Source organism: Mytilus californianus, unplaced genomic scaffold, assembly GCF_021869535.1.
Source record: "Mytilus californianus isolate M0D057914Y unplaced genomic scaffold, xbMytCali1.0.p SCAF_3, whole genome shotgun sequence".
NCBI classification, from domain to species: domain Eukaryota; kingdom Metazoa; phylum Mollusca; class Bivalvia; order Mytilida; family Mytilidae; genus Mytilus; species Mytilus californianus.
The window spans coordinates 8781616-8795082 of record NW_026262679.1 but is presented as its reverse complement, the minus strand read 5'-3'; the positions used below and the strand labels follow the sequence as shown (position 1 = coordinate 8795082).

Below are 13467 nucleotides of genomic sequence, written 5' to 3'. Positions count from 1 at the left end.
GATATTTTTCTGTCGTACAAAACAGATAAAAATCATGAACAGAATTACGGAAATTTACTATTTTATGAAAGCATGAGTGTGTATTGCTTTTTGATTACTGTACTGCTGTCTCGAAAGGGTAAGTAATTGCCACTGAACATTATGCAAGCAAATATCAATCAATCAATCAATCAATCAATCAATCAATTAGAGAGTGGGGTTGAGCTCTCAAAGTATTTTATTAACCTGAACTTTATGTATCTGTAATGAACTTTATTAAGCTGTTGTACTTTACCACAATTATTAAAAAAAATTCTAATACTTCCGTGATATTTTCAACAAAAAAAAACTTCTTCATCATTTTAGCTTTTATTTTTTCTGTAGTTTCAAGAACCATTTTTTATCTTTTGTTCATATTGAAAATGGGTCATTTTGTCAAATAAGATAGTTAAGAATTAAAATATCTAAATACCCAAATCAATTCTTATTACAATATCATGTCATGCCAATGAAGTAAAATATTCAATTGCCAGTTAAATATATATCGTATCAGTATATCTTTGACATTCAATGATCATGATGATCTCAATTTCCAGTGCTAATCTATAAAATGCAACTGCAGCACCTATCAAAAATTATGACTTATTCAAAACTATAGTATTTTTAAATCATTGCATCTTCTTTTTAATATTTGATAAGTTCATGTGTAGATGTAAAAATTAAAAAAAAATATACTTACCATTTACTTCGTCATTTCTGTACTTGAGTGATTATCAACAATTTGATATTAAAAGTAATACTATCTGTTCCCTGATCAGTAGTTGATGACAGATTTATTTCTCTACTTAACTATTTTATAGTTGAGAGAAGATATCGTAATTTCCGCTTCTTGTTATGTTTGTCTAGTTATCAGCAAATATATACGACGGATACTCTCAAAAATGTAACTACAATGAATAATAAGTTAACTATAGTGTTGCCTGTCCTTTATCAGGCCTACGTTCTCTACGGTAAATATTGGTAGCGTAAATGAATAATTTGTTGTAGAAAATAATATATTTATTACGGTACAATGAAACAATGTACAGAATAAACTATCGGAATAATGTAACATGTAATTTCCGAAGTATTCAAAAGATATTCTTCTATTTTAAGTTGCCAAGTGAATTTGCATAAATAGGCGGAGCTGATCTAAATATAAATATAACATGTGTTTTTAACTAGGATAGGGAAATGCCAAACGATATTTGTATGGTATGTAAACATTCTAAGCAGCAAGAAAAACATAACGTCAAACGTGACAGAAAATATAGGAGTCCTCGACTCAAAATGCTTATAACATTAAATTATCGTGACTAAACCAATCTAGACATATCAATTCTTTCAGTTAAGAACTCATAAGTGTACACGTTTGGGTTCACGCTAAGAATATTGACCCAACTGTAACGTTTTGAACAACACATGACAAAGTTGCGCCATATTTGGTGTTATCGATACAGCTTATAACTTGAAGTAAAACGTACGCTAATGGCTCATTAGAATATTCTCAAAACTAAGAATATAACCTCTGATAAATTATACAAAATCTCAGAATACAGAAGTAACAGTATTTCATTACTTGGGAATCACCAGTGCACACATTTACAACACTGCCCCTCCCCAAGAATATATTTCGTCCTCGAAATGTGGAATTGTCAAAATTGACCATTCAAATCAATACTGGTATTCCGTTTCACTCTTACATGCAAATAAAACAATGTTGCTTCTCTCTTATTTGTCAAAACACGCAAAAACTTAAGCTGGTTTAAACTAAAACATACATTAACAAACTACTGCGCCTGTTAATGTCATTAAACCTAATGTCTGCGTAAACAAACTAATGCGTCTGTTTATAATTAAAAGGCAGTATATACATTTTACTTATATTTCTTTGAATGTATAAATATTTTCTCTTATACTTATATCACACAATTATACAATACACCATCAAATAAGTTTAATACTAATGATAAATATTCGCTACATAAAATGTCTTAAACAACAAAGTCCTATTTTAACAACATAACAGTCTCTTTTTTAACAGCGTATTCTCTCGGCAGTCGCGCCTCGTTGTCGTGGTTCAACATACAGTTCAATATACTATTTTCTTAATATGTGTCATCATCGAAAATATATAATTAAAGTCTATTTTTGCATCCAATTACAGCACTAATTTACTCCATTTTAAGTTCAATATATGATTCTCCATTCTATCAGACGTCGGAATTAAACATCGTTGTTGCCAGTTGAAGCCCTAACTTCTTCTAACACACCAGGCTAACCATTAGCCGAGAAATGTCCTATCAAGTTCTATACCACAAAGATTCCCAGCTTATAAATATATATACACATTTTCGATATTGATTGACCATACAACATAAGTATAAAAATAAGTACCAAAGTACAACCAATTATAAATAGTCATCAGTATTCCCCGAAAAATATCTGAAATGGAGCAGACAGCATACCCATGGTGTAACCAAAATGTATATTGCAATCTAGACTAACCATTAGCCTAAACTTATTCTCGCACCCCAACAAATATGGCACCTTAAGTATCCTATATTGCCAATATACACCACCGAAAGCAGCTTCCCATCAAAACAGTATTAAACAGCTTTACTGCAATAATACAACAACGCCAATAGGACAAACACATTCCAGCTGTTTTATAAATAATATCACGTGTTTTCTCAAAAACAATATTAATACCACAATTTTTTCATGTAGTGCGAAAAACTACACATGTTTATGCCTAGCATACGGTATACTCAGTGGATAAACACTAATATTACAAGCCTTCTTAATAAAATAATAATTTAATAAATTACTTTTTACACGTTTATCATTAACAAAAAATAACACAAATTTCATATCTACATTATAAAAAATCAGAATCTTCACAAAAATTGATCTGATATTTGGCCAGTAGGCTCATCTGCTATATAGGCCTAACTAGTTCTGATTATCCTGACTAGTAAATCCAAACTGGTTCCCTCCCAAAGGATTCATATTTTCTGGGTTCCCTCTTTTTCCTTTTGAGAAAGGACAATTTTTACTAAAATGTCCCTCTTGGTGGCATGAGTAACATGTGTTTGCGTTAACATGACTACTTACTCTAAAAGGATGTGTACTAACTGGACGTGATGTATAAGTGTTGTCAGTACTTGGACCAGCTGCTAACTGTGGGGCCACTAATACCTGGTTATGTTGTTCAATTGAGGTCCTATTAAAGTCTAAACAGCTATTTTGATTGAAATTATGTGTATTGGTGTTATTTTCAGCCGCATGTTTATCACATGAGATGCCACCATTATCGTAATTTCTGCTTCTTGCTATATTTGTCTAGTTATAAGCAAATATATACGACGGATACTCTCAAAAAGGTAACTACAAGGAATAATAACTATAGTGTTGTCTGTCCTTTATCAGGCCTACGTTCTCCACGGTAAATATTGGTAGCGCAAATGAATAATTCGTTGTAGAAAATAATATATTTATTACGGTACAATGAAACAATGTACAATCCATTTTTAGATTGTGACGTTGCCTTGTCACCATCGTATGGTGTTTATATATCTCAACTTGTTCGATTCGCTCGTGTATGTAACAAAGTATTTGATTTTAACGAAAGAAATATCTGTACTACTGAAAAAGTATTACACCAGGGTTTTCGATTCATAAACTAGTCAAAACATTTACTAAATTTCATCATCGGTACAAGGACATCATTCGTTAATATAAACTAACATGCAGACATATTATACGTTCAGGTTTTTTACATCCAATCTTGTATGGTAATATTCTTTAAAAAGCACAAAAATGTCGACATTCACCTCAAAAGCTAACCAAATCTTTAAACAGACTTATTCTGAATATAGTTACGATACTGTTGTCAAGTCATTAAGGATTGTTTATTTTGGTATCAATATTGATTCATGCATAGGGTCTTTGCATCGGAAATAAACACATTTATTCTAAAACCAGTTGTTGGCATGATACAGGTTATGTTCTGTTCATATATTTTATGATGGTATGATACGAAACCCCTAACGGGAGGGGTTGTACTTGATTTTCATATAATGAAGACATAATCTTTCAATCAGTTTAGTTAAGGTCTGGAGCTGGCATGTCAGTAACTGCTAGTAGTCCTTTATTAATTTATGTATAATTGTCATTTTCCTTAGTTTCTTTTGTTACCTTTACTGATATTGGACTCAAACTTCTTTTAAACTGAGTTTTACTGTGCGTATCGATGTGTGTTTCTTTATTCTACATTGGCTAGAGGTATCGAAGGAGTGTTGAGATCTCACAAAACATGTTTAACCCCGCCGCATTTTTGCGCCTGTCCCAAGTCAGAAGCCTCTGGCCTTTGTTAGTCTTGTATGTTTTTTAATTTTAGTTCATTTATATGTTTTGGAGTTTAGTATGACGTCCATTTTCACTGAACTAGTACACATTTTTATTTAGGGGCCAGCAGAGAAGACCACCTCCGGATGCGGGATTTTCTCGCTGCGTTGAAGACCCATTGGTGGCCTACTGCTCTTTGGCCGGGTTGTTGTCTCTTTCATATTCCCCATTTACATTCTCAATTTTATTGTTGTGTACATGTAATATCATTTATATTTAATAAAAAGTTAAATCACAAAAATACTGAACTCAGAATTCAAAACGGAAAGTCCCTAATCAAATGGCAAAATCAAAAGCACAAACACATCAAACGAATAGATAACAACTGTCATATATGAACTGCGACTTTTAATAAAATCTGATGATTGTTCAAAAATAATTTGGAAACACAAAAAAATCAAAACAACACTAAATTACAGACAGCCGTAAAACATAAGACAAACAATCAGACAAGCACAGAATATAAATTGAGACAATCACGAACAAACGAACATAAAGACACGTCGCTCCATCAAACTAAGAAAAATATTATGAAATACAATGCATCCGACAAACAATAAAATGAACACCAAGAAGTGTTTAAATCAAAACCACGACCGAGCAAAGTAAATGAATCAAGACCACAAACGAGCATAATATATAAATCATGACCACCAACGACATAGTATATAGAGGTTATCCCATAACAGTGTAGACTACCGTAATACTTATGTTTTTAATTATACTGAATCATTGACCTTTAACTTCTTTGGCTATCGATAAGAATGATTTTACGCTAATTCAGTCTGTCAGAGGCCTTCTAGTAGGGATTTAAATAATCACTTGTTTCTCATTTCGATACATAAAATTAAACTTTCTGTCAACAAAATTTAAAAGGAATTTGCTTTAACACTCTTTTCATGATTGCACTAAACAGTTTCACTTGAAATAACAATTAATGCACAGAGCTAATATCATTAAATTATTGAAAAATATATTAAATGTAAAGCATGTCGATTTTTATTAGAAAAAAAAAATCAAGTTTATGGGGTTATTTCACAAAAAAATATCTTACATAGAAAAAAATACTTCCACGTTGGGAACATTAACAATAACCTACCGTTTATTCAATGGATAAGATTTGTTTGTGAAAAGAGCTCAGGATAATGAAACAAAATGTCTTTCTATTTTTTTCGAATGACACATCATTTGAATCGTTCAGTCATTTAGAAGACTCGTACCGTCAGTTTGCTTTGGATATTCAAGCATATTAGACTATTTAATTGTCTCTATCTAAGTATATTTCTTTACGTAAAGGGGAAACTGGTACAGTGTATTAGTAGCAAAAACAAAAATTGAAAATGAATGAATGAATTGAAAAACAAAAGAAGTAACAAATTAACAAAAAGAACCTTATTATTTTTTTCAATTCTTTGTTCATTTTACGGAAATTTGACAATCGCTTTCCCAATTTTACTGGGTTACTGAAAAGTTCTTGCAGCTTCCGTTTTCGGAACCTGGTTTGTCTTTTGAGTTTTTATGTCTTTTTATTTGTCAATTGGCTGCTTATTTGTGAACGAATACATTTAGTCTGCGTGTTCATCCTTGTGGTTGGGAATTGTCTTTGTTTATATTAATAGTATAAGTGTCATGGTTCGAGTATTTAAACACTTTTTTCATATGTATAGCAACGAAGTAATTATATGTGAATTTAAACACAGAACAAAAATATTTTGTATCATAAATGTAAACACAAATGAAGAAAAGGTATAAAGATAAATTCTTTTTTCGGCAATGTGTTAAAAATTGTGTTGTATGTCATGCAGTTATAAACAATTGTAAACACATAGTAATCCATCATGCATTGCAACTCATTCAGTGGATTGGTCGGTCAATCGCCCAGAAAAAAATGCATTATTCTGATACATGTATTGGCGGAAGCATTAGAATGTTAAATATTGCATATTCCTATAAGGAAATCAGATTCAGATCCAGTATTTTGAAAAAGAGGGGTGGGGAAGTGCAAAGCAAAGTAGACAACATTAGGAGTAGGACAAGTAAAAAGTCTATGCATTAACCAGCCCCCCCCCCCACCCCCGCCCCCACTTAAATCCGACTCTGGAATGTTCCAACCTGTTATATCCATGCATAAGAAATTGTGTTCACAATATCTTTGTAGTAGAATAATTAACCAAAAGTCTTAACTTGATAAACAGATGAATTGTAACACATAGGTTATAACACTTTTACGGGGTTTTGTTGACGTAGTAAACTACAAATTATCAGGTGTTACAGTTCGTCAGTTTCTCCATATCAATGTTAATCAATACGCCTGTAGTATTTTTTTAGAGTTACTTGTTTAAGAGCCAATCTGCCAGAAAACCATGCAAAACCGTCCGAATGTCACTTTTTCCAAATGAGTTCATATTTGGCATATTGGTGCACCTTAGTAATGTAAATAACCACACAAATTTTTTTGGGAAAATATTGAACCGATCTGGATATTTTTTGAGCGCCATGTTTTAACAGATGAAATTGCTCGAAAACAGCAAAAATAAGCCTTTTTGGCATATTTCGCTGGTTTAAATAAAAAAATATGGTAACATTTATAATTTTTTGATAGTTGTTCCTAGTAATACATCACTTTAAGTGTAAGAATGCAGAGAATTAACAATGCTGTCTATTAAGTGTATGTATAATCTAACTGTTTCAATATGTCTTATTTAGCTACATGTCCAAAATGGCTGATTTTAGTGATCTTTCAGAGCCAAAATACTCCAAGACCCGTTTATTATTGTAAAACAACATATCTAATTGCAAAGTATAACTATATATACCCAATAAAAAAAAATATAAAGCTCGGCAAATAATGTTGGTGTCTGGTATATGCCACAACAAAATGGGGTAACCTGCATATTCAAATATTCTCAATTTTGCCGTCTAATTTGTAACTACTGACATATGATAGGATCTGGACTTATAAATAAGTATAACGAATGGAAAAGAATAATTAATGTTTCATTTAATACATTAAGAAAATAATCATACATAAAAACAATTTATTCATTATAAATCTAGAGGCTCCCAGGAGCCGAAATAGATCGTATTGACAAATTGTGCACCTAAAACGATAAAAAACACATATTTCAAACGCAATCAATTTAAATTAGAAGTTAAACAATTCAGAATAAGTTCAGACTGTAAAAAAAAAGTTTCTTCTGACCACCTTTGCAATTTATTCTTATAATATATTGATATAGTTGTCGGATAGTAGCAGAAAGCTGTGAAAATTTGTAAATTTACACATTTCAGGGACAATAGCTCATAGATGTTATGTCCAATTTTTCTGGAAATTTTGGGTATTTAGATCTTATCATGTTGATAGTTTTTATCAATATATATATATATATATATATATATATTGAAAAGTTTTTAAATTTTGTATACATATATATATGTATGACACTTCTTCTAAAGTTATTAAGATGATGGTTTAAAAGTGAAAACTGTAAACAGATGATTTCAACAGACACTTAGTGATGGACATTTTTTTATGACCCTTTGAGCCTAGTATGTTAGCAAGGCAAGATTTGCCAGGTACCTATATCTATGTTGCCTGACATGTGGTCAATACAAACATGAAAATCATAAATGCTTCTTAAAAAAAATCCCATAACTAGACGAAAAACAAATTACTTAGTCTATATATACCAGTGCAAAATTTATAAAGAATTTTGAATGAAATTGGATAGCTGTTAAGATTACTGTACCTATAATGCTCTACATCACATCCTCGGAGATAACAGAATTAAAATAAGTCATATGAATCTTCAAATTTCAATTAAGTTGAATGTGTTTTTTTATACTTGAACGGCTATAGGTTTTACTATAAAACAAGTGTACATTAACTTTCATGTAAAAGAAAAACCATAACATTAAAATCTCCATAAATGATGAAATGTTATTTTTTGAGACATCATCCCATGGAAGATTTAACTGATGTTTTAAAGTTGGAAAGTTTCTGTTGCTTGTTTGGTTGGTTGAAATTGTTTCTGTTAGAAGCATTATCAGTCTCCCAATCTGATGTTGACTGCTGTGAAAGTTCAGTTGTTGTTGACACTGACAGAAAGGTTAGCTGCGAGTCTAGATCTGAAAACCACAAAACATACATACATAAATCAGGCTGTTAGTTTTCATATTTTTTCATTTTCTTATTTTGGGGCCTTTTATGGCTGAATATATATGCAGTATAGGTCTTGCTCATTGTTGAAGGCCATATGGCATAAGAAGACCTATAGCTTTACTTCTATGTCCTTTGTTCTCATTGGCAATAATACCACATTTTTTTTTAATTTCATATATACCACTGACAGGAAATAAAATTGACAACTTTTACTGTAAGTAGATGCAGTTACAAAATTCTCTCAATTAAGCCAAATCATTTTTGCAGAATAGTTATTATCCACTCCTTTTAAGCATGTCCAAATAGCCCTTAACATCTTTACAACAATAAAAATTGCCTCCATTTGGTTTGGCATGTCGAATTACCTCTCAATATAATTTTACATTGAAAACAGACAATGGTGATAATTTGACCGCTTTTAGTGACAATCTTTGAAATGGTGGCCATCTTTATATCTGTTCTCTGTGTCAAAGTACAGCTAAATATCAATATTCTTTAAAATCAAACTCAACAAAATTGAAAATTTTACCCTTTATTTGCTGTGTCCATCTTTAAAAAAAAATTTCATTGTTTTGTTGGCATGTCAAAAGTGCTATAATTCCTTAATGTCAATTTTCATATAAGGCCATCTTGAAAATGTTTGCCATTTTGGAAGAAAAAACAACCTTACTTTGTTTAGCAAGTCAAACTACCACGACTATCCCTAATTAACAATTTTCATTAAATTAACCAGTGTTTAAATTTGTGCCATCCTTGGTGGCCATCTTGAAAATGTTTGACATCAGATAATTATCCACATATTGTGCTTTTCTTTTCACTAAAGTTTCATTTAAAAAGATAACACCAGTTATCTCAGAAAAGGACAAATTTTGTGGAAGATGAAGAAAAAATGCAAGTTTGGACAGAACATTCAAGCTATAACAGCTCTAAATTTGTAATGGGATTAAATATTTGACAAAGAATAGGTTTCTAACACAGAATAAATATGGTATAAAGATAAAGTTTAATAGATTCAGCATATCAGAGAACCCCAAGATCAAATTAAGATTTAAAATTTAGTTTAATTTTAGACCCTTTGGACCTCAATGTAAACCAATTTCATAATAGGGCCCAAAAACAGGTTAGATTCAGGCTGAATCAGCATCTTTAAAATTATTGTTGAAATCAAACACAGTTAAATTATGGACCCCATTTGAACCAACTTGAAAACAGGGACCAAAATCATAAATCTAAGTACATATTTATATTCAGGATATTTGATTATTTCTATTTATCATTCAAAGAACCCTAATTCATTGTAATTAGAGTTCAAGTTTTGTTAAAATTAAACTAAGTTGAAATTTGGACCCTTTGGACTTTAAAATGTGGACGAATTTGAAAATCGGACCAAAATTAAAAATATAAATATAAAACATTTGCATTTTGTATATCAAAAGAACCTCAAGAATTCAAGTTGTGTAGAAATAAGAAAAAAATTTTTGGACCATTTTGAAATCAATGTGAACCAATTTAAAATGGGGCCCAATTGCAACATCTTAAATTATTTAAATACATTGTTAAATTTAGCATATTAAGAACCCAATTAATGTATTTATTTTATTTTGTTATTGTCCTAAACATGCATGAACTATTTGCCATTGGACATTAGCATTACCAACAATCAATCAATTAATCGAACAGGTGAAATATCTTCAAAAGTACCAATAAAGATCTCCCCCTTTTATATTTGAAAAATTAAAATCACAAAAATACTGAACGCCGAGGAAAATTCAAAAAGGAAAGTCCCCAATCAAAAGTTCAAACACATCAAACGAATGGATAACAACTGTCATATTCCTGACTTGGTACAGGCATTTTCTTATGTAGAAAATGGTGGATTGAACCTGGTTTTATAGCTAGATAATAAACCTCTCACTTGTATGACAGTCACATCAAATTCCATTATATTGACAACGATGCGTGAACAAAACAAACAGACACAATAGGTAAAATTGTCAAAAATAGGGATACAGCAGTCAACATTGTGTTATCATCTTAATCATTATAAAAACAAACAAATGTAACGAAGAAGCACAAAAAGGCATACATCAAATTTAACATCCTCATTTTGCTTATATTATACGATTTTATATATCTATGTAAAATCCACCCATAAAGGATGGAAGGTTTTGTCGTTCAAAGTATGACGGGATACATAAATACAGAGTCACATAAAATGGATATCACAAAAAACAGACTTAACAGTAAAAGTAATACGTATTAATAAATAAAATAATTGAAATGGAATGTATGAACAGTTCATTAGTCATTGTTAGTTATTGAATGGAAACTATAGGAGCCGCCCAATATAGTACTACAAATTAAAATTAGCAAAGTGATTTTTCAATGGGAAAACCAAGTTAACAAAGACCTGTTTAATAAAACTGATGTACAAATGTATAACATGTAATTGTATAATTATGTTATTAATAAGTGATTACATATACTTTGTATGATTACCATGTTATACAAACAGTTAAATTAATATATAAGTTAATAATAACTTACCAATATCTTCTCCTATACATGTATTTAGTTTGACCTGGCTATTGTCACTTTTACAAAAATTCATCTTAATTGAGCATTGCCTGCATATATATAGCCCTACAAATAAAAAGTGTTAAACTATAAAATAATTCTTCAATTTTGTTTTACATGAAATAAAATATATCAGACAGGAAATGTAGGGTAGTGTAGCATCACTGTGCATGTAGTTTAAATGTATGTTTTTTCTTTTAAAAAGGGCTCTATAAGTAATCTACATACATGTACATGTAGGGTCTTAAAATTGAACTTTACAAAAGTTTGCAATGCTTTTGATTTTTTTAGTCTCCATGGCCTACTAGTTCATTAAAAAATATTATTCTCTGGATAAAGTTGTCTAGTGTTACATGTACAGTATGTTGTATGTAAAACATGTATTTGTAGGAGGCTTTTCCATGAGATAAAAGTTTTTTTAGTAGACAAAGAGCTGAACAACTTCAAGTAAGAACTGAAAATATAACTTAGGGGAAGAAAATAAATACCTGACCTGCTAAACGTTGAATATGTTGAAATAGATTTTGATTAATATCATGATTTTGGTCTATAAACTGATTTTTTAAAGCAGAAAATAAATATATATTGTACCCTGGTTAAAAATTGAAAATTAAAATTCTGTCCTAAGCTGACAAGGACATAAATATTTTGACCATTCTAACCCTCCCCCTTGCTTTTTTGATCAAATGGTCCCAAGACAGAACAATGTATATACGGATATATATTATTTGCTTGCACTTTGCCATAGGAAATAAAAATGATGTCTTAGAAACAGGTCAGGTGTAAAAGAATATTCACATGCCCCTTCAACACCCTCCCCCCCTTTTTTTTTTAATCTAGCTAATGTATCAATTGTTGGTCCCCTAATTTCAGATTGACTTTATGGAACAAATGACAATTGATTGTAAGATTTGTACCTGTTCCTACTGGAATAACTTGTCCTGTATACAGCCTATTTTGAAAGGGTGAAGATCCTTGGTCAGCTTTGGCTTTGCTGGAAGAGGGTTGGACGAGATGTTGACATCTTGCTGGACTATCATGTCAATGAATTCCATAAAAGTCCCTGTACTTCGAGCATATTCAAAGACAAGATGATGTAACAACCATGGGAAAATAAACCACTCCTTGTCTTATATAAAATAAGGAGTCCTGTTGGAAATTCTACACCATAGTTTTCAGTATTATTCAGACTTCCTAAATGTAGATGAATGGTAGTCTGTATCTGTATGAATATGTTTGGTTACAAATGCTGGTTTCAATACCACGGTAGAGAGAGTGTCGTTGATTTATTGATGGTGCGCCAGAGCAGTTTTGACACTCTCAATCTCAATTCTGGTGCGAGCAAGGTGGTTCCACTCGCTCACCTTTTTTTTTTTACGAAGAATGATTTAGAATACTTTTGTTTTGCTCGTTGAAATCTAAAAACACTTTTTGCTGTTCATGGACTTATTTTTCCAATCAATATTTATCATGTTTATTCACTAAATTATTGTCATGATTGTCAAATTTCTTGGCAGTAATTACTAATTATTTTTTTTGGAAATGCTATTTTGGTCTTTAGTGCATTCAGATATCTTAAATAGTTTGTAATATGTAGATGTATAAGGCTGGGATAGCCCACATGCTCATCCTAGATTATTAAAGTCACAAACTTCACTGTAAACATTTGTCTGCCAAACCATCACTGGGAGCTGACATGTTTGAGATCTTACCCAAGGGAGCTAAGTCAATGGAAGAGCATAAAAGATGGACTCCCTGGTTTCAGACAATTTATTGATTTTTGGACTTGCAGTACAAATACGTCTTGTTTCATTTTTCAGACAAATTGATTTTACTTGTTCGAATGATTTTATGAGCCATTTTAGTACCAATTGTGTTAAGAATTTAATTAAAATCAAAATCAAAATGTGTCAATTTTGGACTAAAATCACTATTCTTCCAAGGCATAAATTAACATATAATAGTCATTTGCCAAGCTTAATATTTTGTTTTGATATAAAACATACCCCATAGTTAAAACCGATATAAGTTGCAAACAAATCCGGAATGGGTCTTGCAAGATAGACACGAATGAAAACCACGTAAATTCATATATGAAAAACCCCGCCTTTGTGTCCCTGCTCCTGGCAATGTGCCAAATCGTTTAAATTTTCATTTGTATTGATCATAACATAGTAAAATGGATGAGTTTCAGCTGACATTACTCTAAAGACTCAACTACCCCATTTAATATGCTTCTGGGTCATTCTTAAAAGGCATAAAAAAGTTGGATTTTTCCTTGGTTTCATTATGAATTTACA

General features: G+C 31.1%; 1 long non-coding RNA gene across 1 annotated transcript; it reads right to left on the bottom strand.

Moving 5' to 3' along the window:
• Positions 1 to 7409: 7409 nt before the first annotated feature.
• On the bottom strand, positions 7410 to 12967 carry LOC127733918 (uncharacterized). Its single transcript, XR_007997287.1, has 2 exons — positions 12085 to 12967; positions 7410 to 8556 (listed from the first exon to the last, which is right to left on the bottom strand). It is a non-coding gene; the product is annotated as an uncharacterized LOC127733918 (long non-coding RNA).
• Positions 12968 to 13467: the final 500 nt, after the last annotated feature.